The sequence below is a fragment of the Brachyistius frenatus genome, unplaced genomic scaffold (assembly GCF_029030835.1).
Source record: "Brachyistius frenatus isolate BFR_SWC_R1_liver_20210118 unplaced genomic scaffold, ASM2903083v1 Contig_47, whole genome shotgun sequence".
NCBI classification, from domain to species: domain Eukaryota; kingdom Metazoa; phylum Chordata; class Actinopteri; family Embiotocidae; genus Brachyistius; species Brachyistius frenatus.
In genome coordinates, this window is record NW_027210646.1 from 664,533 (window position 1) to 691,474 (window position 26,942).

Genomic DNA, 26,942 nt, shown 5'->3' on the forward strand with positions numbered 1-26,942 from the left:
ATTTCGTAGATTTAGAGGGTGCTGGGGAGTCAGTGTGGCCCCTCATTGTTCCTGGCTGCAGCTTGCTTGACCGCCCCATTAGGCAGAGATCACATCAGCAGCCGCCACTGATCACGGTTAACACTGCCAGTGTGCACGCAGCCACGATCTGTCAGTCTGCAGCTTTGTCACACAAAAAAAAAAAAAAAAAAAAAAAAAAAAAAGCTGCACACATGTACCCGCAAAGAACCACAAAGATATTTTTACCTTAAAAAAAAAAACAACAACACAAAAACACAAAAAACCTACACATAGCAGCAGAGGAGATGCGCGTGCGCGCGCGCGCGCGCCTGCCGTTTATGTCAGCACAGGATAAAAACGACTCCCACCATCTTAGATGATTTGTTGAAATGTATTGAAATGTATTCATATTTTCTTTTCACGGACTATTAAATTTGGAGATAAATGAAGGATGGTAATAAAATGACTTTTTTCGACTCTATTTAACTCTATCTATCTGGTTCCAGTGCAGATGCTCCACTGATGCACAGCTATGGAAAAGACGCACTCCACGCCGCGTGTGAACTCGTTTGAGAAAAGTCACTTTGCAGCTTTATGGAATTTTTTTTTTTAAAAATTTTTTTCACATGTTACTGGAAATATAAATAGTTTAAAGTGGATGTGTTAAACCTAAAAGCTCATGTTGTTTCTGGGATGGCATCGCATTCCACACGTGCATTTCATTTAAATATATACCAAATAACAAATGTAGAGATAGAAGCTAAATCCAACCAAAAACCAGTTCATTTGAACTCGACACGAGAAAAACGACAACATTTAAATGTAAAATTCTGTTTTAGTAAAATGATGGGGGAAAAAAAAAATACTCTAGTTTTGTCTGGATTGTTTGGCTCATTATGGCTGTAGACTTGAGATCATATTTAACTTCCTTTATATTTTATTTAAAAAAAAAAAATCCCTTTTCACGTGTTTTTACCGAAACTAGAAGCTCTCAGCCCAAAACACCAGCCATACGCTGAACCTGTACACTGCCAGTGCGACTGAATGCAAAGCATGGACCATAATTATGCTGTTTAATTATTATTTTTTTTTACTTCATGGCGCTGTCGTATTTCTGTAAACCGAACCTACACACGGTGTCGAAAATAAAATGCTCGTAAAAGAAGAGTCGACGACAGGTTGCAACGCGTCTCCTATCAGGCTGCAGGGCTGGTGGTGACTCCAGATCAAATAGGAGCGTAGGAAAAACATCCACTTTAAATGTATTTACGCTCAAGTCTGGAAATGACAAACAGACACCGGGAAAGCGCAGGCGCCAGCATCATGAATATGTATTAGCAGCACTTGTGGCCAGTAAAGCGAGCCTGACGTTTGTGTTACCAAGGTAGACACTCTGCAGCTTATCTGCGCATCAAGTATCACACAGAATGGTGGTTCAAGCCTTTCTACTCGTGTCTTTTTTTTTTTGTTGCACATTTAAATGTCAGATTTGTGTGTTTTACTACAAACAAGGGTGCTCAGTACGTTGGCTTTAAAAAAAAAACCGTGCAGGTTTGTTTATTTGTGTCACAGCTGGCTGCGTTTTGTGTGTTCTGTAGTTGCTCTTAATGACTTTCTGGACTTTACTGGCTTTTTTTCTTTCTTTTCTGGCGAGCTCTCTCTTCAGAGGAAATGTGGCTGTGTTGTTTTTGAACACTTGTATGTGCAGATAAATGCAACTTTTAATCAGAACCTGCAGCCACGGACACGTGGAATATAGTTCAAGTTTAGCAGAAAGCTATAATCCGTGCTCCTTGATGGATGAGGTGCCCATGCTTCTGCCAGCGCTCTGATCTGCATGCCCAGCTGCCGCCACTCAATGAGAACTACATCGATAAGTTAAACATTTGCAGTTGGGTTTAACTATTAGGTTTCCGTCAGATATGGATACGTTATCTCTATTTTTAACTGCTGCAGAGTTTACAAACTTAGGAGGCTACGCCCCGAGTTGCAAGTCATGGAATAACTTGCACAAAAAAAAAACCCCGCCATCCTGCAGTCTCCATCTGCTGAGTTGAAGAGTCATAATACAAAAAGGTCAAATTCAAGTCGAGGCCACTTTAATTTTTTGGCATGCAGACATTTCAAAACGCCTCCAAGAAAACCTGCCTTATTTGCAGCCATAAAACAATTTCATTGGCAGAGTGTGTGTAATGGAGCTCTCCATCCCACACTGAACATCTAAGTTTGCATACAACGATAATCCAGACGTTGATTTTACAGAAGATGATTTATAATCTCCATGTATACTCAGTGACTGGACGGTATGCACACATCCAGACCGTTATTTTCTCCTTTTGAAGTTTTGGAATGTGGCTGTTAAATTCTTATTTCATTATTGGCTTTTAGGAAGAAGCTCACGTCCAACAGTAAAGACAGCAAAATGAAAAACCATAGTATGGCGATTAATGAATTCATTTAATATGAATATGCGGAATTATCACCACAGGCTAACACCAGTTTTTTTTTTTTTTAATGGCTTGTGTTTGAATTAAAAACGTCAACAATTGATTTTGCACAAATTCCGAATTATGCTTAAACGCTTCATTATTTACAAACAGCAACTCTTGTTCTTTTGGATTTAATTTACTGGGACCAAAGCTGCCGTTTCTTCTGTTGAATCCTTAAGAAATTGAATATCAAACTGCTGTTAAAAGATGACTTTTTTTTTTCTTTTTTTTTAGATTAAAAACACAAATTCTTTTTTTTTCTTTTCTTTTTTTCCCCCCATGTCTTTTTTTTTTGTTTTTAACCTGTATTTGGAGCAGGGCAACAACCTCCATGATAATCCAGACTGGAGCTCGTGTAGTTCACCGCTCTTTTTTTTATTTTTTTTTATTTAACGCCATCACTGATTGGGACATTAATCTCCGCTTTGCCGCCACAGTCCCAGCGCAGGGTTCGTTATAGTGAAACATAGGCTCACGGTGACCCCCATTGCATCAGTTGTGATGTCTGACATGCTATTAAGTTGAGACCATGCAGGAGATTTGTGGAGGCGCTGACACGGTGTTGTCGCGTCACCTTTTGACGTGTTGCTAAATGAGGCCACTCCAATTAGCGCTCTGCGGCAGGGTGAGACTGCTTGCACACCTCTACAGCCTCCCTGAGAAAAAAACAACAACAACAACAACAACAAACGGTGTCTATCTGTTTATTGTGGGACTTAAATCGAGGGCCTTATTCACACGTGCGCAGTTTAAGACGATATTTGGTTCGTCATTGTGCAGTTTTGGTGACGCTGGAGGGTCACTTTGGTGGTAGTGGCTTAGGGAGGGCACCTAAATCCAGGAAATGGACAGCAACCGACGAACTTCCGGTTCCAAAATGTCGTTTATTTAACCCTTTAGTCGTCCACGCATAATCGGTGTTTTCCACTTTGAATTAGGCAGCTTAATGTTTATTCACAGCGTTTCTGTGTTTCTCTTCAGTTAGACACGTGCTAACAAACATCGGACAGTCATGTGTGTGTGTGTGTGTGTGTGTTGTACGACCTGTCAACCAAATCTAGAGAGAGGGCAGTTTCCAATCTTGGCTTTCTAGTTTTGGTGACGTAACTGTAGCCTTTGTTTACATTTGTCTCAAAGAGTGACGCTCTAGCCAGAGCATTGTGAACGGATTAATCAGTGCCGGAATAGAATCAGTCGGTGTTTTGATCAAAAGAAAATTAAAGTGATCCAATGCATTGTTCAATTGAGTGGTGTTCTCGCTTACAGAGCAGCTTGTAGACATCTGCTAATTTGATGAGTGTAATAATGACTCCTTATTTCACAATGAGGATGACCAGTCAAAGATAATCACTGACAGATTTAATTTCTCCTGAACCATTCCACATCACAATGTTGTTGTCAGAGTGCATCACACGGTGGGCTGGAGGTGAACGCCAAGGTTTTAATGGTTTTTTTTTTGCAACATTAAGCCTGATAGGAACGCGTGTTTGGGTTACATCCTGTTTGCCCGCTCTTCGGATTTTAGTCCAAAATAACCTTTTTAATGTTGTTCTGCATGTATAGTACGTGTGGTTTCACTGTAAATTGACAGCACATCAAAATTATTTCCCAGTGATGTAATTTAGACATCATTATAATGTGTTTGGTTGTCAAACGTATTTCACAAAAACATCAGATTGATGTAATCAGAGTCTGATGAGGAAGTCGTTACAGCAAAGCAGGTTTTCTAAACTTACTTCTCTTGAAAGAGAATTTTGTCCTCTAAACTGTACTGAGCGTGGGTGACAAGTCAAAGTCTCAACATAGCAAAAATGTAAGAGTGCCACATGATACAAATTTAAGTCTTTAATTAACAAAAGCACAAACATTTTGTTCCTAGATTCCACCCAGAGCGGAAACTAGTTCAGTGGTTGAAATTTGAAACATCTAGAAGTATTTGTACACATGAACACCATGTCAGCAAATCAAACAGTCTCACTCGCCTCTGCACAACCACTTAATCCTTTGGTTGCCTGAAATTCATTGTCGTTTTCCTGTTGGGCTTCTACCCAAATGCTTTAAATGTTTTTTAGAGACAAGGGGCAATAAATATAAGTAGGCTTGCTTGCCTGGTGCTTTGAGTGCAGATATTTTAAATAAAAATTCATTTAGTTTTTTTTTTTTTCCATCCTTGTGACTAAATCATTCCAGAGGGAAAAAAAATATGGTTGCCATGAATGAAAATGGAATCATAATTTCCCAGGTTAGTTGGCTTGTGCATGCAGAATTGATGCTATTTTCAATGCCATGCTAATGTCGACACCTTCTCCCCTCCCCACCCCCACCACCCCACCCTCCACCCCTCCACCCCCCGTGCAAACATTTGGTGCTTGGTAATTGTTCTGCCTCACTGTTGTTCAGTTTGAATCAGATAATGGAAGTACATCCATCATCAGAGTCCAGTGCACACAGTGGCTTCATATGTGTTTGTCGTGAGAGTGTGTGCATCTGCAGACATTTTCCATTCATTATTATTCATACGTTTCTTACTCCCAAGCCTATTCAGAATAGCCTAACACTGTGGCGCCATCATCAAACCAAAGCCCTAATTCCTGTAGCAAAATGTTACGACTCACAGGAAGCATGCGGAGACAGAAACATATTGTCACGTGCGTTTTCGCTGACCTTTAACAAAGACCTCTAAGATTCTCTGTCATCTTGGAGCCAGTCGGCATCAACGCCACAATACAGTTTCACAACAAATCAACAGCATCCCGTGGAAAGGCACTGATTGATGCACGCTTCAATCCTATTCAACCTCTGCAAACAGGCATCACAGAAAGGGAGTGATTAAAAGTAAAAAAAATTGGCAAACAAAAATGTGATACGTAAGGTATCATCATAACAGCGCGCTTGGCACGGAATCATTTTCACCAGCTGCAGCAGCAGGACAGGTGGAAATGCAACTTGACTGGTGATGGGAGCCAAGAAAGACCTGGAAGCAGTGTGTGTGTGTGTGTGTGTGTGTGTGTGTGTGTGTGTGTGTGTGTGTGTGTGTGTGTGTGTGTGTGTGTGTGTGTGTGTGTCTGTCTGTGTGGGAGTGTTTGTATGACTGTGCACCAAGTGGTGAACTCGAGTAGGCTATCCCATGCTGTCAAGATTTTAGGGGTTAACACTAGTAGGGAGAAAGAATACAAAATAAACTGGCAACATGGACATGGAGAAAAAAATAAAAAAAAATAAAAAAATAAGGAAATCGGTCTGAGATTAGCTTCATTTGGTTCAACCGTATGTAGGCTGTTGAAATAAAATGTTATGTTTTCATAAAAGATGCTAAATAACGATCAGCTAAGTGAGATGTACTAAATCCTTCCCCGCAATTCCCCGATGCATAGCACATGGTCCAGCCTGTGTGCAGCAGCTGGCTCCTGTAAGTATCTCACGGTTCGATTTTTTTGTCTTCGACTCAGAGTTCTCAGTTAGCTGAGTGTTAGGACGCGGTTTAGGTGAGAATAGATGAAAATCTGGGATGTAACAGTGTCACATTGCTTGCGGAAGCTGCAGTGACCTCTGCGCTCCTTTGACAGGGATGTGAAGACACGGTGAGGAAGCACCTCTTTGACGATATCAAATACATTTCAGAGGTATTGAAACTATTTTACGGCCACCCCACGAGTTTAACAAACAAAGAAAAGTGAGACATTAGGAGATGATACTAACCATTACTACCGTAGCAGGAGATTGAGTAAAGGGGCTACTCTGTAAAACCTAAAAAAAAAAATAAAACAGGCACACCCCAAGCTTACATCTTAATAATTATTATTTTTTTTTTTTTTGTAGCAGGAGAGCCCGAACACATTTCGCAGCATGTATTAATGTATTGTTTTCTATAAACATGTTGGCAACAAATCCATCTCTTCTAACTGAGTGACCAACCGTTTGACAGTTGCAACTGTGATAATTCAATTTGTCTGCTAATAATAATTTATAAATAAAATGCTACACATTTTCTGCATTATAAGACTGGTGTGTCCCATTAATTCCAATTGGCCGTTGCTCACTCATGGTTTGATTGATAATGATTGGCCCAAATTTGCTTGGTCCAGGTGTTTGCCGTTTATTATTTTCCCTCCCCCTCCAATTAATCACTAATTGGTGTTTCCACCTGCAACGGAAATTATAGCACAACTGTGGCCAAAAACCTCACACTGCCACTTTCTGAGGAAAAAGTATCAAAATATTTACTGTTAAATGCCAAGATTTTTTTTGGGGGGGGTGGCATTTACGTAATACATCAAAAAACTAAAGTACATTTTTATGATTGCATTTATGCAGCATTTTCCTTTGTTGCAAGGTCAGTGTGTAGCAGAGAGCATCTACATATGGAAACACTTCATTCTCACAGCGAAATGTGTTTGAATAATGTTGCATTAATAAAGTATTTTCTTACAAAATGCGTGTGTTTGTTTATGATGAATCATTTTGTAATTTCTCTCATTTATTTGCAGCCGAAGTTAATCTAACTCGAACTCAATTAAAGACGCTCTCCATCATTTAATACCGTTGCTCCGTGTGTTGCTTGAACACTATTTACAGCCGAGCTCTGCTTTGCTCAGGTATGATAAAGCCACTCCAGTGAAAGGGCAAATAAAATGTTAGCGCTCTCAAAAAAAAAGGTCAAGGCCCTCCACGAGATCAAGTTCTGAAAAACGGCGAAGCTTTAAACAACTAACAACATCTCAACTTGGCAATAATTACAGGAATGTAGCTGAAATCTACAGTACAGGAAAGTTTGTGTTTCTGGAGCAGAGTGGAAAGCAGAATCGCAGTGAAACGCAAACCCACACCAGAACAACACTATTGCACAAGCGATGTTGTAATGGTGGTTTATGGCCTACTGGGAACCTGTCAGCAGCTTTTGCAACTTAAAAATGAATGTTGAAACTTTGCAAACATTCAAGACGGATCGACCACAGCGAGACTTTAGTCCACACAGTATTATCTTAATGCTTTTATTATAACTATTTCACATGTTAATGTCAAATTATGGCTTCAGTCGACTGTGAGTGTCTGTTTACCCACAGCAAAGCAAATAACAGGGTTAGTGTTTGAGGATCACATCTGTCACATGACTTGTCTGCAACCACTTGTGTTTTTTTTTAATGTATGACAGCCCCCTGCCCTGCATCCACACTCAGCTATTTGGTATAAAGCCACGCACAGCAGTGGTTTGTGTCTAATGGACAAGTGTTGATAAGTCCTTAAAAAGAGCATCCAGTTGAACTTCTCTCGAAAGGTTGTTTCCAAACTTGTGCGATGTGGAGTATCCATCTGTCATCACTTCACAGTAAACTGCGACCCCGTCACCAAACAGATAAATGGCTGCATGTTGCTACCTAATGGTGAGTGCAGTGATTGTTTGAAAGCAGCTATTTCTGCAAATCGTTTTTAATAATTTTTTTGAAAATCTTAAAGCGCTCCTTAAGTTTGTTTGTATTTTTCTTTTCAGAAAATAATTGGCTAATGCTTAAAACTGCGATCTGTAATTGAGTGTCACTGTTGAAACTCTTGTCGCTGCACCACTGGCTTTGTTTATGTTTTGATTTATGGGATTGAAGACTTTTTAACATGAAAAACGATTGTATGAGGTGTTAAACTCCAGCAAATACTTCAAATCTAAATGTTTTGGATCATCGCAAGTTTTTCTTTCTTTAGATTTTGTAGAAATCATTCCGATTTTAAGTTGAATAAATAAACAAACAAGCTATTTGCGAGTTCATCAGAGCTAAACTTTATGAATTTCACCTGCTGGCACCAATAATGATCAAACTGCTTGCATAAATGTCTTCAAGCTTAATACCCTGAAATATTGAAGTGATAACACAAAGTATAAAGGAGAGAGAACACAAAAACTACTCAGCCACCTTCTTTTTTTTTTTTTTTTTTTTTTTGCCTCTTTGTGCTTTACACAGAAAGCCAGATTGAATCAGGATAAGAAGAGTCCATAGCAACACATCTTTAAAATAGTGTTAGTATCAAGCACTGCAAGTTAATTATAACCAAAGAGTGTGTGTGTGTGTGTGTGTGTGTGTGTGTGTGTGTGTGTGTGTGTGTGTGTGTGTGTGTGTGTGTGTGTGTGTGTGTGTGTGTGTGTGTGTGTGTGTGTGTGTGGGAGGGAGGGGGGATTAGGGTTTTGATCCTGAGTCTGCTAAATAAAATGGTGACATAGTGTAAGGTTTGAACAGTTTATCCCACTGGGTTACAGGTCGATGCTCTGCGCGAGGACCCTGCAGCTTTTGTTCTCTAAGCCTTTAAGAGTCAAGAACATATCACATACCTGCTCATGTAAATCACAGGAGTTATATTAAAATAGAGGTGAGATAAAAATAGTTGCGTTTTAGACTTTTTCCCCTCGTAATTTAACTTCACCTCTGTCTCAAAATGACAAATTGTGTTTAATGTTTCGAAACACATGAATGCAGCAAAGGACCATTTATTTGCACGTCTACTTTTAGAGAATCTGACTGATAATATGTCAGTGACTCGTAGATGATTTCAAAGTTGTATCACTCGTTGCTTTACGCTGCTCCTGCTCCAACCATGGCCACGTGCAGCGTTTCAATACATCACTCATTCTCAGCACTTTTGCTGATGGTGTATGACTAAAATCTCAAACATCCATTACAAAACTTTTTTGTCTTCCAAACATATGTTTCAGAACAGCGACATTCATAATTAAATCATTAGTTGTACTTTCTTGAAAGTGTTTTTTTTTTTTTTTTTTTCTCCCTCCTTTGTCTGCAATTAAGTTGATTCAAGTTGAAGATTGTTGCGTGTGCAGATGGTTTGGAGAAGCATCAATCTTTGTCAGCAGTGTAATAATGCAGACATTCCATACTGGGACACTTCATGAGCAGAGGAGGCACATGAGAGGGGGAGTTCCCTAAATCAAATAAAGGCTTGTGTTCTGGCTGAAGTCTGAGAACCAGCACCCCAGTGAGGATGCAGTGGGAATGAGATTATGCACAGCCCCCTGGTTCCCCTGTCTGCATTTTTTATATATTACAGTTCCAGAAACGCTGTTAAAATTTTTATCAAATAAACCTGACATGAAATAAAATGCTAATCTTTGCCATGAACTGGAAGCATAATGTATGTAGTGACTTATTTCATTTGAACATTGAGGCGGTGTTATTGTTGCACGATACTTTTTAGACGAGTCAAATGTTGTCTGAACAAATAAAAAGTACCGTATGTAATGTGAAAAAAAAAAACGTCTCCCACATCTTGATGTAGTCACACAAACATTTAAAATACATCTCCATTTATAACATTTACTAAGCGATCTATCTCTCATATTGATCTTTCATCCATCTGAACATTCCAAAGCCATTAAATGTTGGCTGCACTTCCGATTCAAATCCTCGTGTATCCGGGAATACACGATACACTGGAATAACACACAGAAAGTGTTCCGGGGAGCTGCAGGGAGACATGGGATGCAGAACGATAAGACTGGATGCCCTTCATCCTTCTGTCTGAGTGCAGACCTAAGTCAATTTTACTCCCAGCGTGAGACTTTCTCCGGCCCAAGTTTTGAGTAAATCCAATCAGCTGTCCGCAGGATTGAGATGTAGTGTGTCACTGATGACAGAGTTTGCTGTAAGGTGTAGATGCAGTCTGGTATTTTTAATAAGACGTTGTCCCATAACCTCCCCCTGAAGTAGTAATTATCATTTAAATGGAATTACACTTTAAGGCTGAATGTAAATCAAAAGATTATCAAGCAGTTGCAGTTTTCTATTCGTTTAATTCTACATAATTTGCTCCCCTTGGAAAAAAACGGACTCGTAGTTGGTAGTAAATTTCCTTTTTGTACACTGTTAACATTCCAGTGTATTAAAATAAATCAAATTAGACCAAACTTTAGTGCTTAAGATGCCAAATGGCATTAACTCAAAGTTGTGTGAGACATTTTCGAATTGAACACAATTCCACAAGAAAAAGTGTTGATATTTATGAGCCCTCCGTTGTGTTGTGTGTGTGGCGACCAGAGAAATAAGCTCCGAGTTTAGTATGGCATTGCTCGAGTGCTTTGGCATAGCAGCATCGCATGAAATCCTTCAGTCTGCCAGGTGCAAGCTCCCAAATTATACTTCCCCCAAATGTGCATCAACAGTTTTGACAGGCGGACTGTACGGTGCTATTTCACACTCAACAGTACTGCTGTTCCAAGAAGACAGAGCACACATACATCACAAATGCACGCAGCCCACCCCACACGTTTTCCTTGTTTTTTGGGGGGGGGGTTTTTGGCCTCCATCCCATCACCAGCCCTCTCTCCTTCTTGTCTCTCATTTTTTTGATTGGCTTGATTCCATGCTCATTAGCATGTCCCATTATCTTTTGGAATATTCAGGGGAATGTTTCCAGTTGCTGCCATTCCAATTATTATAATATACAACATGGTTCATGACTTTCAAGTTTCTGGAAGTGCTTCAGCTTTTTGTCAAGGTCCTCAGCCACACGTGAGGCCTTTGGGTTTTCCAAGGGCATCTGTTCCAAGCTGGCCCAGAAGAGAGACAACACGGCAAAGGGGGGAGGGGTGAGGGTGGGGGGGGGGTTGGAGCAAGCTGGAATGATCCACCTAGAATTTGTTGAATCAAATCCTTGCACCTGGATGTAATTGTCCTGCTGCTGTGCTGGGAGTTGCTACTTGCCACAACGAGACCAAATTAGTGGCCCAAAAATGGCGACCTGTCAAGACATGCAGCTTCACCTGGTATCATATTTTACCGAGACAAAACACTCCCTTTGCACTGCTGGTTAATGACTATTTTGTTTGTGGTCTGAGATAAGCATACCGTTCTGAACTTCTAAAATGAAGCACACAAAATCAAGCTGCACCACCAAACAGTGTAAAAGCCTCTCAAAGTGCTGAATGAATCAGTCATATTTGCACAAAATCAAAAACACAAATGGTCTTTTGTAGTATTTAAGTCCTTTTCTTTTGTCTTGACTTCTGTTTTTGGTTCAGATCAGCCAACATCTGGTGAAACTATGCACCTGTATTATCTTTCTAGTTCACCCTATGATCACCACGATAAACGAAGGATTTACATAAATCCCCAGCATCTAAGACGTTAACACATAGTGATAGTGTATTTATTAGACTCTTCCAATCACTTCTTGTGCAAGATCAAGGGAGTCATTTAATCTGTCTTCTTTCAAATCAATACGTTAAGCACACTATGGCATTACATGTGCAAACTCACTTATGTGCGCACCGATTGAGTGAAGGCAACAGAATTACATCTTCTAAACTAAATTATGCAGTTTACCAAGATGGCAAGGATAAAGAATTACAACCATGGGGGGTCTGGACAATAACTACTAACACTGATGAATCTCGTGGAGGATAATGCCAGGCCGAAGCATTCCTCTTGGAATATTAATAGAACAGCGTCTATTGATATTCCTGCATGAATTCCAGCTGTATATGAAGTTTATTTTATTCATTTTCAGCTTTGACAAATTAGTGTTGTTACATTGAGAAAAAAAAAAAGTTTATCATCTGCGTTTTCTTAATTAAATTTTTAATCTTGGCAAGTTTTCTGTGACAGAAAAACACCTCAACTCCTCATTTATTACAGTTCACTTTGTCGTCTGTCTGCCTAGCAGTTTCAATCTGACATGGAGAAAAAAAAATTACACGAGGCTTTAAATTAAATTTGATTCTTACAGATTGTAATTTGGAATTGAAACTGGTTGTGATGTTTCGTATGGTTTGGAGTACAGGAAGGATTTTATACTCCGTTTCCTTGAATCTCCATTGAAGTGTTATTTTGGCGTGGACCTGGCAGGTTCTGAAAGCATTGTGGTCGGAGTATGGTTAGGTGTGTGTAGTGGTTGCAGGGAGAAGCCGTGTAGGCAATGTGACAGGCTCGTGGCCACAGAGTGTTTTCAGAGGGAGAAAGAAGTGTGTTTTGGAGCTTAAAGACGATAAAGTCTTAAAGACGGATAAAGTGTGGCTTTTGTTTGAAAGAAGCATTTTTTTTTCTTTTAATTTTATACCATTGTTGTCCTCTTGTTGTTGCGAGTTTAAGATGGGGGAAAAAAAAAATCAACCAAAACGTTTGTTATTATTTTGATTTTATTGTCTAACTAATACATTTCAGTGTTAAATGTATTTTCCACTCAGTGGAAGTTTGCTAGAGACATTTAAACAACATTTTACTTGCCTCTTTTGACTTCACCGCATGCCTTCCAGCTGAAATCATTCCGACAGCCATTTATTTTACCATGAAAACAAGAGTTCTCTGTAATTGGTAGAAAAATATGTATCCGGTCGCCTCACTTACACACGATAAAAGAGGCTTTTCGAGGAAGCAATTGCTAAATCTGGAGTAATCCATCACAGTTTTTCTGTCCGTGCACCTGCATGGTGAGGGACGTCCTCAGGGGTTTGGGGCTGTAGACAGTGTGGTGTGTCGTCTAATGGTTGAATCAGCTGGCAGGTGTGCCCCAGAAGTTTTTCTGCCACCTGCACACTGGACAGTCCATAAATGGTGTAACTGTTGTATTGCTTAGCTGGACACAGAGATACACCTGGGCCGGGCTGAATTAAATGCTTTATGGGTCTGTCTGCTTCTGCTGGAGAAAAACAACAACAACAACAACATCCTGTGAATCTGTGGAATCGGTTCTCCATATTTTCAAGCCTCATGGATTTTGATGAAGATAAAAACTAACATAAGGAACCGAGCCAAAACTAAGACCATTGGTCAACGTCAAGTTTATGTTTCAACCACAAACATTTTTATTGGCTGCAGTATGTTTGACAGTGAGACGATAACATCTGGAACAACTTCACGGCAAACCAAGATGTGAGCAGTAAAAGGTAGATATGATACTGAGCAACTCATCTGATGACACACACGGATTTAAAAGTCGTCGAAGTGGCTTTCAGCTAACAGCGTATAAAGGTGAGCAAAAAGCTTCTTTTAAGTAAGAAATTGACCCCTCGTCTCAACCAGCGTCGAGCTGCGGAGCTTGAATGTCCATTACGATCATATCAAACCAAAGACTCTCCACGAGATGACGGGAAACTACTCACAATTTTCCAAAATCTTCCACTTTACAGTAAAGCAACTACACAAGATAATGTAACAGCTCCACGGTAACGACTCTCCTAACTTCTGTTTTAACTGGTGACCTTTCAGGCTTTTTGAAAGCTGGATATAATTTGTAGCACCTTTAAACATGAATGAGAACAGTGATAGTGAGTGACTTGCCTCAGGTGCGTTTTTAGTTGTGATAAAATGGTGTAAAACATAAAAAAAAAAAAACCAAAGGTTGAGAATTTGGAGCCATCCACAGGTGCTTCTTAAGAGTAGCAGGGGGCTTACGCAGATGTAGGCCGTCGTTTTGTAACAATTTTTATGAACATGGAATTCAATACGGCAGCAATATACAGTAGAGGATAAATCATTGTAGCTGTATGTAACCGCTTAGCCTCGCTGTTGTCAGCTGAGCTGTGTTTGTTTGCTATTTTTGCAGATTGACTACATTGGAGATTGAAAGAGATATTTTGACTTTATGTTTTTTTTTTTTTTTCATTGTCGCAGAGTATGCGGAGTGTGCTGTGAGGTAATATGGCGGGAAGTCTGGGTAAGTGAAGCTTCTTTGATAAACAAGCTCTCCTTGCCAATCTCCCAAAAAGGATGGTGTATGGAGACTGTCCTCCTTCCAAAAAAAATGACCGCATAGGTCTTTTGTGCAAGCAGCATATTGTGAGCCAAAGTTAAACAACCTCGAGGGGTTGTATAAATATAGAAATGTGGTGACTCGTCATCAAATGACCTTTGACCTGAGAGAGTCTGAATTTTTTCCTTGGTTTGATGCAACAGTAGACTTGGGTAGAGGAGACCGCTGTTTACTTCCCCGTTTCCAACCACGACTTAGGACAGTTTTTCCGGGGGAATGGTCCCAAGCTGGATATGAAGTGGAAACACTGAGGTGTGTGGTTGCCATTTTAAATCCTTTTTGCCACCAGGTCTCCGTTTGTCCAAATTCAATTTAAATGTATTTAAGAAATAGTTTCTTTAATACATCTACACTATACATTATGCACGTTTATCATGAGCAGTGCTTTTTAGCAGAATGATCAAATCACTTACTAAACAAACTCCGTCAAATCTTCCTATTGATGCACAATCCAAGACACTTTATTCTGACATGGATGCCTTACTTCACAACACAGCTCATTAACATACCTCCACACACATGAATACTAAACATTCAGTATTTACAATAATTACAGTATAATAATTGCAGTAATTACAATTCATTATAAAGATGACATTCTTGCAATTTGTTCTGAATTATCGTCTTAATAGCCTCATCACAAATTTCACATTCCACACTGTCAACAAAAACTTACAAAGTTCAGTGACTAAAACTACCAAGCTAGTATTAAGACCAACATTAAATTGATATATCTGCATTGTACAATATAGTTTTGATAACGTCAGTTCTAATTTTCTCAATCCACTACTACTAATTATCTTTTAAATACTAGAATGATCATTCATTTCGTCACCTTAACTCACAGACATTGCGGGACTTGTCTTGTATCGAAATGATGCGAATGTATTATGAATACTGTATGAATTATTTGGCCCCATCGCAGCAGAAATGTGTGATTTAAGAAAAAACAGGCAGCGAAAAGGGAGGAGAGACTTCTGAGGCAGACTCCTGTGTTGACGGCAGCAAGTTTACATAAAAATATTTGATGTTTATCTCCCTGATGATATCAGATACAGCTAGTGCGAGTTTATTTTTGAACCATGTACAAATAGAAACATGGTTTGTGCTTTGTACACAGAGCTCCCGAGCCAGCCGTGGCTCCCAAGTGTGCTCTTTGCGTGGGCCAACCCTGTCTGCGGCGCATTAGTTTCTAGTTCTTGAGATTTAAACTGTGGCAGCAACACATAGTGTAACAGCTCCCCGGAGAGAACCAGTGATTGCACTCTAGCGCACGAGGTGATATTATGTTTAATGTGTCGGTTTATTCCTTAAGGGGTTCCCAACATCTGGTGCACTTTCAATTCCTTGAATGCTCTCACTTCCATGTCTTTCACTTCTCCCGAGTGTCATCGGTGTATAGCTGAGACCGTACGGGTACATTTTTTTACTGTTGTATTTCGCAGTTGTCAGCTTGGCTGTCATTAACAATAAGGCAGAAAAAAAAAAAACACCCATTTCCTGTTGTATTCCCTCACTTTCTTGTTTTGTTAATTTTCCTGCAACCTTTTTGGTATATGCCGCAACATTGCATCAGGTAAAACAAACAATATTTGCATTGCCTCTTAAGATACTCGTTCTAGTGTTACCTGACGTCACAGGTACCTGCTCCCTGCAGACACCCTCTGAAGCCATCCCTTAGTTGGCTGTCCCATATTAGAGGCCAGCTCCCTGCAGTAAAAGACCCTGCCGGAAACTGGGTTTGATTTGTTGATGTGAGTGCGCTGAGGGCAGAGCGGGGGCCAAGCATTAATGTGATCGAGACAATAGGCCATCACTAATCAGAGACCTCAAGGTTGCCATGAGGTTAATTGTAATGCAGGTGGCACTAGGGGAGGGGGCGAATAAGAAATGTCGACTCCTTTACTGCCTTGGCGGCCATTGTGTTCTAACATTAAGCCCCGGGGCTAGGATTTGGCTTTCTCTCTCACTCTTTCCCCTGTGTCCTCTTTACCTTTTAATTTCTTATTATCCGCTGATTCCCATTCAACCTCCACGGGTTAAAGAAAACCTTTTGCCACACGTCAAAGGAAATGTTAATATTGAGCCTGTCCTGGCTGTTGTGATGCGAGGCAAACTATTGTGGCGCTCCACTGGTGATTCAACAGTGCATTTCACATTCACTGGAAGCACTCCTGTTGCATCATTATTTGTTTAAACTGACAGAAACAGCAGACCCTGCTTGCTTTTGTGTCAGTGAAAGACCATCTCCAAACAAGAGGCTGGTCATGAATACACAATGGGAGAAGCATTTGTTTTAGGTTTTGCTGTTTCTTCTGACCATTTTTCCGGGAGACTGAACTGAGCTGCACTGAATTGTTTTTCACAGTTTTCCTTTGAGTGTTTGAAATGTGGGGGAATTCTCAGAGGGAAATATCCCGAAAAGCACTGACTTCATACGCTGCTCTCGTGTATATATATATATAAAAACGTGTGTGTGCAGTTGGAGGCTAGCCAATTCTGTTTCCAACAATTTACATTAATCTACAACCAATTCATTTCAAAAGGACGTGATGGCACCCAGATTACTTTTATTATAAAAATAATGAGAAAATGTTTTGATATTTGCAAAATGTTATTTCCATTATTGATGAATCTGTCAATTATTTTTTTCAAGTAATCATTAGTGGTTTGGTCTTAAAAATGTTGGAAAATGGTGATAAACATTGACCAGTGTTCCCACAGCCTGAGATGTTGCCTAAAATATCTTGGTTTGTCTCGACCAATAGTCCACAAACCAAAAGATATTCAGTTTATCCTCATTAAGGACAAAAGGAGCCAAACATATTCACATTTAAGAAGCTGGAGTGAGAAAACTTTTCATGTTTTTTTTGTTGGTTTTTTTCAGTTAAAAAAAAAAAAGACTCAAAATGAATTGACAATTAATTGTCAGAATAGTTGTAGATTAATATTCTTTTATCAACTAATTGATTAATTGACAAAGTGTTGTAGCTCAAATTTTTCCCAGTTCTTCTGATACAGTCGACTTGTAACAACTGAAGCACGCTAACGTCAATTCACGCTTAGAACTTGGTTAAAGGAACAGTTTAGACATTTTGGGAAATCCGCTTACTTGTTTATGGCGTAAAGTTAATCAATGTTCACACAGAAGGTGTGGTGTGAGCAGCACATTAGCAGCAGCTCCACTGTTCACGCTCAGTGTTGACAGTTACGTAGCCTGTGCAGACAGGTGGATGGATTCAAATCAGAGTGTACCTGTTTTGTTAGATGCATGACTGAAAGCATGGCTGAAACATTTTTGTACTGATACACCATTAAATGAGAAGATTGATGCCACTCTTAAGTCTGTCCATTAAATATGAAGTTACAGGCAGCAGCCAGTTACCTCAGCTTAAGACAAACACAGGCAAGGTAAACAGGTAGCCTAGCTGCTGAAAGTTGTTAACGTACTTCCTGGAGTCTATTACCTGGCAGTAGCTCCCGGCCAAGGAATAATGCAGCACATGACCTCCATAAAATGGTGAATTGTCGTTTTTTTACAAAAATGAGAAGCACATGAATCACTGAGCTCCTCAGGTGCTTTTATGTAGATTTGTTACCTTGGGTAGAGTCATGGTAGCTGTCTGGCTGGAGCAGTTTCATTAATGCTATGTAAAGAATACTGGCTTGGTTTCATAGTCAAGAAAGAGTTGAGACACACAACATACCACGGTTGACTTTATTATCACTCAACGAAAAACACACAATTCTTACCTAACTTTAACCAAATTACATTCCATCCACCCCGAACACCTCTGTGAGATAAAAACATAGCACTTCTTTCCCTGATAAAAAAAAAAAAAAAAAAAAAAAAACATTCACATCAATCCTAACCCAGGTAGCATTTACATTTCCCTCAAAACAAATTAGTAATATATGCACGTAATTTCTAGAGGACAGGCTTGGGGCTACTATATGATTATGATCAAACATCAGGATTCTTTATAGATGTGTAATTGGCTAATTAACTTAAGTATCAATATTTACTTTTTATTTTAATCTGTCTCAGTTTGCAGATTGGATTTGTCATTGCAGTAATCATTTGAAATCCTATTTCCTATTCATCCTATTTGATTTAGTCCCTTTGATATAATGTCCTTAAAAGTTACTCCTCTTCCGCATCGGTCATCTTACAACTTTAAAGTTTGCCCCGACGGTGCAGACGTTATAGGCCATATTTCTCAGGGGAAACATCGAGATCATAGTGACTTGTGCAATAGTGAGCTCTTTCCAACTCTTCACATTTTGTGTTGGAGGGAGAAGGGGTGAACTGGAGTAGAGGGAGGGAGCTAGATTGCCTTGAAAGACAAAGATCTCAGTGTCTGCCAACCTGCAAATGGCCCTTGTGTTTATTCAGCTGAGCGTTGGACAGCAGCCAGAGCATCACTGTAACCCACTCCTCCTTCCACAGCATATGTGAGGGCAAATGCATTGAAGTTTGCGTTTGATAGATGACAAATGAGATGGTATTGAACAGCGGGGGTGCTGGTAAGGCACGGCTGGTTAAGGTACAGCCGGTGGGGTCGAGCATGAGAGGAGGGATGTAGGCATAATATCCTTCTTCATCAAACCATCGTGTTGGGGGAGTTGCAGATATTTATGTCAAAAAGATGGAGCTCAAAAAAGCTTAGAGAAATATAATGTTATCATCATCAAATACCAGCCCATAGTTGGAGTAATGCCACTTTATGTGCTTTTGTCAGATGTCCAATCACATGGTGGACAAACCTCCCGCTGACCAAAGGTTGGATCACTACACTCGTGTGCTCCGATCACTTGTCTGTGTCAAAAATGCTAATTAGCCTCAACGCAGCCGGCTCTCCTTTAGAAAGCCTTTACATTTTGCATGCAAAAATATGCATTTCGCATTTCAGCTTTATTTTTAATCCAAGAGTTTCAAACTTGCACCATCCAAACAGTATTAACCTGGTGATTATACAGTACACTGGCTTTAAAAATTGCAAATATTATATACACCTTTCATCCCTCACCCACTTCATGTGACCAAAGACCTTGGTCTGACAAAAGCAGATAAAGTGGCATTATTCCAACTATGGGCTGATATTTACCACATTCATCCGGATATATGACATTGAGAGGGACAAGCAGAACCAGCAGGGCGATTAAGGCCCTAATATCACCTGTGCCTCGGAGACATCCGTGACTCCGCCGCACATCCACATGGGCAGGAAATCTGTCGAGCTGCAGACTAGCAGTGACTTTGAAATCAACCTCTTATGATGAGTTGCAATGTAAAGCACTTTGAAAAGCAAGATGGTGCTTACCTGAGCAGATCATCTGTTGTCACTACACGTCTTTTGGGGGGGTTGGTCGATCACCTCCGTCAAAGTGTTTAGGAGGTGTACACATCAAGCGGAACATTCTTTCATCTTGCTTAAGGAGGAGCGTGGCGTTTACGCCTGCAGCTAAGCTCTGAACTGACACCTCCGTCCTGATCGGGTGGCCTTAACTGGGGGTTGATCGGTAGCTCTCAAATTCAATCAGAGTGGAACCTCGTGTCAGTGTCGAAGCAGCTTTTTAATCCAAACCTTTTTACCGCAACGTCACATCTTAGTGACGCTGTTTCGAGCTCAAATCACAATCGCAAGAAACTCGTGAAGTTAAGGAAATTAATCTGGGTAATGAAACTGTATTTTTGAGGGTTTCTTAAAGGACAGTCACATTTTAGTGACATATGATTTTAAAACAACCAAATCCAAACAGATGGTGGCTGAAGATTTTGTCGGTGCGATTTTCTGACGAGGAACAAAATTTGTCTTTGTTTACGTAGAACAAAATTAAAATATTTGTGAGATAAATGGCTTTTCAACTTTTCAAAGGAAGAATTTGTAATTGAGTTGTTATGCTGTGTTTGATGCAACATTTCTACTTTTTTAGAGCAAAGCAGATCATGAAGTTGTTGTAATCGACGGTTAGCAGGGATATAGCAGAGATCACTTGGGATGGTCGTTAATATCGAAGCATAAATAACAGTTAATAGCTCATATTTAGATCATTTTTTGATGTCTGGGGACCTAATCAGTGCCAAGAGTCTAATGACAAAACCCTGATTATTCATTACCGGAAACAGTCTTGTCTTTAAAACACCACTATGTCCTCATCTCTCATCTTAGATGTAACACCTATTGGGAGGTGTATAATGTCTTAAGTGAGAGTGTGAAATCCTTTTAGGCTCAGTGATAGGAAAATGTGTCTAAATTCCCAACCTGACACCCAGCTTCTGGCACCTCTGTGGGATTCAGTGTCTGTGGGTAAAAGGGACGTCACACAGTAAATAACTGACTTCCGTGTAGCTTCTCGAGCATAAGCACAAGCAAGCCTCTATTTACAGTATATATATATATATAGACTTACGTGATCAACTCTCATAGCATTGATTATAGACTGTTAAATACAAGCAAGGAAATGCTTTAAGTGGCTAATTGTGTGCTTAGTGGATAAATGAAGTTGTAAAAGCCCTGTGGCGCATTTCACAGCAAAATGAAGGAACAAGTAAGTTTCTTCTTTCTTCCGTTTACCTGAACAAGGGTGCGATGCTTTCAAATTGTTTGTACTGAGGCGATAAAAAGCATCTTATACATGTGTTTAACACTTATTCCCTCTTTCATTATGTGCGTTTACATTGAATGCTGCCTTGAATTAAACTATATAAATGGCCCTGTGAGGGGAAAAAACAAAACAACCTCCGGGCTCCCTGCCTAGTCTCCACCAACCAACCAACTGGGAAGGTTTAATGCCACAACATGATTTGTATTTTTACATTTGCTTTACATATGATTATGTTATTACATGTTTTCAGCTCACAATCACAATCAGGTTGCGTTACAGGGTTAGATGTAATCCCAAAGTAATACAAATACAGCTCACCGCTAATGATATTCATGAGGTGCAGCGTGCCCCAGTGCTCTGCCTGTAGCTTCTACCTATTGTTAAGCCTTCCTATCTTCCCCTGAGGTACAGGCTATAGTGGCAACAGTTAAGGAAATGGCATAATCTACATTTATGCATGTGGTATTCAAACACCATCATTGAAACGGAGAGTGTGCCAGGCTTTTAATGTTATAACAAATGTCTAAGGAATCCAATTTAAATCTTTAAGTAGAAGTATTTGATGTTTTCCATGAAATTATAAACTTAGACTTCATTATTAAGGCTTGGGAGATATGACAGGTGCTCCCCTTTTCTTTTGAAGCATCAAAGCATCTCAGTCTGTTGTTATCCTTTGTGTCATTATTAAGAGCTCCTCGAAAGGACATGAAAACTCGTCGCCCTCGCCCATGTCGCTGCTTGACATTTAACATAAGACAATAACCTTCCTTAAGAACGATGCCGAGTCTCAGCTCCGACTGCATCAGGCCAAAAGAAGGCTTGTGTAATTAGTCGTGCACTATAAATCAAGTGGTGTGAATTTATTTCGCCATGCCCTAATTGAAAGTGCTCCCCTTTTTTTTTCTCAGCACTGTAGTCGGACACATAGCTCCATCGGATGGTGATAGATGTGGAATCCAGCGCAAACAGTTTGAACCAGTCAGGCCATGATTGATCAGTACCCTCTGGGATGTCAGGTGGATCTTTCTCCTTCAACCACAAGATAAAAGCCTTAACGACTCTCTAGTCTTGTTGTACCTCCCGATTGTGTGTTTGTGTGTGTGTCTCTTGGCGTGTCAGTGTTTTATTATTTCGCAGTGTTTGACCTTGAAGGTTCTGTATGCATTTGGGCTGTGATGTCTCAATGATTTCTCTTTTTAAGTGCCAAAATGTGCCTTTTATGCGCTATTGATGCTGCTATACACACACTACATAAATGCCCCATGGAGGAGGCCATTTGCATGAAAATTTAGTTGATTTATGGCTGGATTCTATAGCATTTTCTATAATCACCCAGCACATTTTTGCAGGGTCTTAGTAGTGGCCGTAGTGATGCCACAGTACAGTGCTGTAACCCAACTTCAAAGACCGTTTTGTTCACACGCACCCTGACAAAAACACAGGGTGACTTCGCTGGCTTGCAGTGGCAAAGGTGCACCAGCTGGGTCGTTTTGTTCTCCACTTGTGTTTTTGTTTTTTTTCCTTTCTTTCTTTCTGTTTCCCCTCCTCTTCATCGTCCCCAGTTCTTCTCCAATCTTTTTTTTTTTCTCCGAGCGTTTGCTCTGCAAATTTACACTTGCTGTTGTTGATAGAATAAAAAAACTAAAAAAAAAAAAACTGCGAGCGGGCGATGCTGGTAATTCAGGTTTGGTGTGTGGTATTTCAATGAAGTCTGGGCTGATTGTCTGTAGTGGCAATGGATGTGGCTTTTGGAAGCGGAGGTGCATCAGAGGGGATCACTCGGCATCTGGCCCAACACTCTTGTGTCACTGTGACCTCCTGTTGGGGAGGCAGTGAGGGCCTCAGCAGGGGGCCTCACTGAAAAGCAACATAAATTTCAGAGGGAGAATCAATAGACTGTGAGAATTGTAAGAGATGCATTGGTTTGGACTCTCTGACTGTGACCCTGGTACTTTGCTATATGGAAGTCGTTGCGGACACACCTACAATCTTCAACAACAGCGAAAAATAACATAAAACAGCAACTTGATCGGCTAAGACTAGATGGTTTTGTATGTCTTTCAATTATGACAGTGAGGCCTGCAGGCCTGATTGTGTAGCACGGCTGAATTCGAGGGATAGCCTCAGCAAAAAAAAAGAAAAGGGAGAAAAAAAAAGTCTGTTACGTGGGGGAAACCTATTCTCCCACAAGATGTATAAATAGCCGCAGCCATGGCTCTGTGTGTCAAAGTTAGGACACTCAGTGGGGTGCAGACTTCAAAGCAACCAGGGAATTCTCCAAAACAACTGCTGGCAATTTCAAATCAGCATTCCCTCTGAAAGCAATGTAACCTTTGACCTGTATTCTGGCATGAGATAACCAGAGTAGAAAATGTCAAATTTAGAATATACAGTATAGCACAAGTCAAAAAAAGACAAAGACTTTGTTCAAGACCTAAACCTTGGATTTTTCAATTCAGAGACATTTATATAATGTAATTCATTTCAAATTGTGTTGATGAATAGATTACGTGTCATACACGATAAATTTAAAAAACAACTTTGGATTTGAGTTGAGTTTGGTCACACGTTTAATCTGAAGAAAACACAAAAGCAGCTGATCAGGCTTCAAAAGATCCCCCTCTTGCTAGTTGGTGGGAAATGAAAATGACCCGGTAGGGTCAAAGGCCAAACAACATGTCAGGAACTTCCCCAGAACCATTTTAAAGCAGCCACAGGACAGTGAATCCTTTCAATTTTATTTCATTTGGAGAAACATATGCGTGTTATATTTATTTGTTTTGGTCTTCAGATCAGATATCCGAACTCATTGTAAAATAGCCTTAAGCCTATTCAATGAGAACATGGGGTGAACATGGTATTGTGTCTTTGATGGAGTCGGCCTGTGGTGCATTGTGGGTAGTGGGGTGCTCTCTAGCCACAGCAGGATACTGGCGGCTCTGTCCGATTTTCAGGTGCTGTCGCTCTCTCCTCAGTCATATTAATTATGGGATAAAAAAAAAAAAAAACCTCTAATCCCTCAGCCTTTGAAGCGCCAGGCCACTTTTCAAGGCTGCACTTTGGAACAGGCCAACAATATCTTTCATACACAAACACACAATGATATAGGACACATTGTAAAAGATAGCAAATGTGCATTTAGTTTTAGTCCTTTAGTAGCTCGTAGGAGTATGATTTTGTATTTTTTAGTGATGAAGATCTTCGTGTGACATTTTATAGCCACTAAAACGATATGGATTATAGCTTCTTCTTTATCAGAGTTACTAAACCTATACAGAATATAATTTCCTCCCAGGATTACTTTGCTTTGCTGCTAGTCATTTAGCATTTGGCTCCTGCAACATTTTCAGGCTGTGAATGAAGATAATATCGACGTTTAAGTTATTTTCAACAGTATTTATGTTTCATCTCCCCGATCGCAGGTGAGAGCTCCACAAAGTGCAAGAATCATTCCCAGAACGCTAGTCTATGAGCATTCCCTGAAATTTACATTTTTCAACTCATTACCCATAATCTTCTTTTTTACTAATCTTCTCAAAGAGTAATCTCAGTATAGCAGCGGAGATAGGAAGATATCTTGCCCCTTTCTCTTCTATTGATTTGCTAATTCTGTTTGTTATTATGTCTGAAAACACATCCATGCAGATGGAAAGTCCTCTCCTCAGAGATCAAAGTGGAGTCCCTGCTGAACGGTTATACAAGACTGTCACCCCGTCTCTCGCAGCAGACTTTGGTCCGGTTTTCTCTCTGTAATCAGATCTCAGGCCTGCGCTCCGTGGAAGAAAACAGCCACTGGAGATTGGCAGCCCACAACAGGTTTTATGGCTGTTGTTTCAGGTGGGAGGCGAGTTAGTCGGATGGATGGATGGCTGTCGGAGAGATTTTACACTGCCCTCTTGTGCTCTGACATATACTGTACTCTCTCTCCCCTATTCACGCTGACAATTTTTTACTGCTGTATGTCCTGCTGCTGAGACGGCACAGCAGCAAAAAACAAAAGAGGCGACAGAGCAGTTAAATATTATGTAAATATCAGTGGAAATGCTGAGGGAAGCGTGGCTGGTTGTGAGTGCTGTTGTGTTTTTTGATCAGGGCAGTCATCCAGTTTATTTTTTGGAAGCTGCAGGTTATAAAAACAGGCATAACCTCTGCATTAGTGGTAGGCATTCCTCGTTTTAATACACCGCCTGCGAATGTGCTTTCTTAGCCCTCATACAAAGGGATTAGGAGCGTATTGCCTTTGCATAACGGTTTTAAAGCTCTACTTACGCCTCACAATGCTGCTTGGGCAAGCAGTTGATTTTTTTTTCCTGTCTTATTTTGTTCATGTTTTCATAAAACAGCTGGCATTTACCTAAAAAGATGCGTATACTCTGTCTCTTTAAAAATGAATGAAAAAAAAAACATTTTCTTTCTCTCAAGGAATTTTTTTTAATAAAAAAATAAAACACACAAAGGCACCTCAATATTCTTTTCTATTAGAGCTGATTAAACATGGGTAGATATTCTGAGCTGCACTCTTCCTGCCCTGCCACATGTCAAAAGGATAGAGAGGAGGGTGAGGAGGAATAATTGTTTGATCTGTCCTTTTGCCTGTCGCTGCCCTAATCACTCAAGACTGATTCAGAAAATGCAGGCTTGAATGTCAGAGGGCCTCCTGTGGAGAGGTGGAGCATTTCACTGGCTTTGGACAGCCGTGCCCCGGTAATCACCACTCTCAACCTGGCCAGGCACTCCAGCACTCCCCTGATTGAGCACCTCAATCTAACAAGGTGCTATTGCTGGAGCCTGAGATTCTGCCAGGTTTTGACAAACCAGTGGATTGTCCCCCCCATCATCATGGGACATTGCTTTTTCGCAGCTCAGCCATGCATGCTGCAGGCCGGCTGAGAGTCAGACGCACCTGCCAGTGCATTGCACATGAGCGCTGCACAGGAAATTAAAAATGAGAGTCAAGGTTACTGTCCTGTAGGAAAAAAATAAATCCGATAATTCCACATCATTTGAAGGCGACATCAGCTTGTTTCCTGTCATGTTGTAATGTGGAGTCATTTTGGGGAATACAGTTTACATTTCCCCTGTGATTTGTGACTGCTATCATGCTTCCTCTGACCTTGTTTCTGTGTGTGACACCGGGGCTTGCCCTCAGGGAATATACATCCCGATCCTAACTAGATAGCAGCATGTTTACAATTACCTTTAACCTTTAGTTTTTACCTCTGGAGACGTAATTGATTAGAGTAGCAAGCTGCAGTCTGTCAGTCTATCAGTCTGTGAACTGCAATATTTTCCTCTGATTTAAAACAACCTGCGCTAAAACTATCATGATCAATTTCATTTTCAGGGGTAAATCTGCTAATTATTTTCTTATTGAATCAATCAGCTTCATTTATGAACTCATGAATGTGGAAAAAGTTGCACATTACGATTACCCAGAGTCAAAGTTAACATCTTCAGATGTCTTGTTTTGTGGTCCAAAACCAAAAGATATTCAGTATGTAATATAAAATAAAGAGGACCTAAAGAAAAGTAATCCAAACAATAAGTCAAATATCAAAATAGCTGCAGATTAATACCAATTGACTATGGAATTAATGAACTATTCATTTCAGCTCTGAAGACAACAGTGCATGTTCAGTGACACTTGTCTGCATCTTTCAAAATGAATGTAACCAATATTCTACAGACCAAAATAACTGGACACAAAAATGTAAAAATGAGCAACAGCCAGCAGACAAACACAAACCCACCACTAAGCACCACAACACAATAATGTTTAAAGTACAAAATCAGTAAGAACACGCCTCATCACTGCAACATTTTAACATGACTTATATTAGCTTCTTGGTTCGTAGTAGAAATAGTTACTCACATGGAATTCAACAGTTGAGAACAGTCCAATGAATATTTATGCAGGTGAATAACTCTCAAAGCAACGGTAGATGTAGAGTGAGTAACTGATTTCACACTTGTCTGACTTTTCAAAAGTCCAAGTGGTTTTTGCCTCAAAAGTCTGTCTGGACCCTCAGAGTGACTGCAGCTACAGAGTTACTGTGGATCATGAAGGCAGTGAGGGATCACTGGGGCAAAGGTACACTC

General features: G+C 40.2%; 1 protein-coding gene across 1 annotated transcript in view; it reads left to right on the forward strand.

Moving 5' to 3' along the window:
- Window positions 1–26,942, forward strand: part of agtr1b (angiotensin II receptor, type 1b) — a 110,075-nt gene that overhangs the window by 7,233 nt on the left and 75,900 nt on the right. Inside the window, exon 2 of the mRNA XM_069703559.1 lies at window positions 14,096–14,138. The gene's annotated coding sequence lies outside the window, so the exon portion shown is untranslated. The remainder of the gene's footprint in view (window positions 1–14,095; window positions 14,139–26,942) is intronic.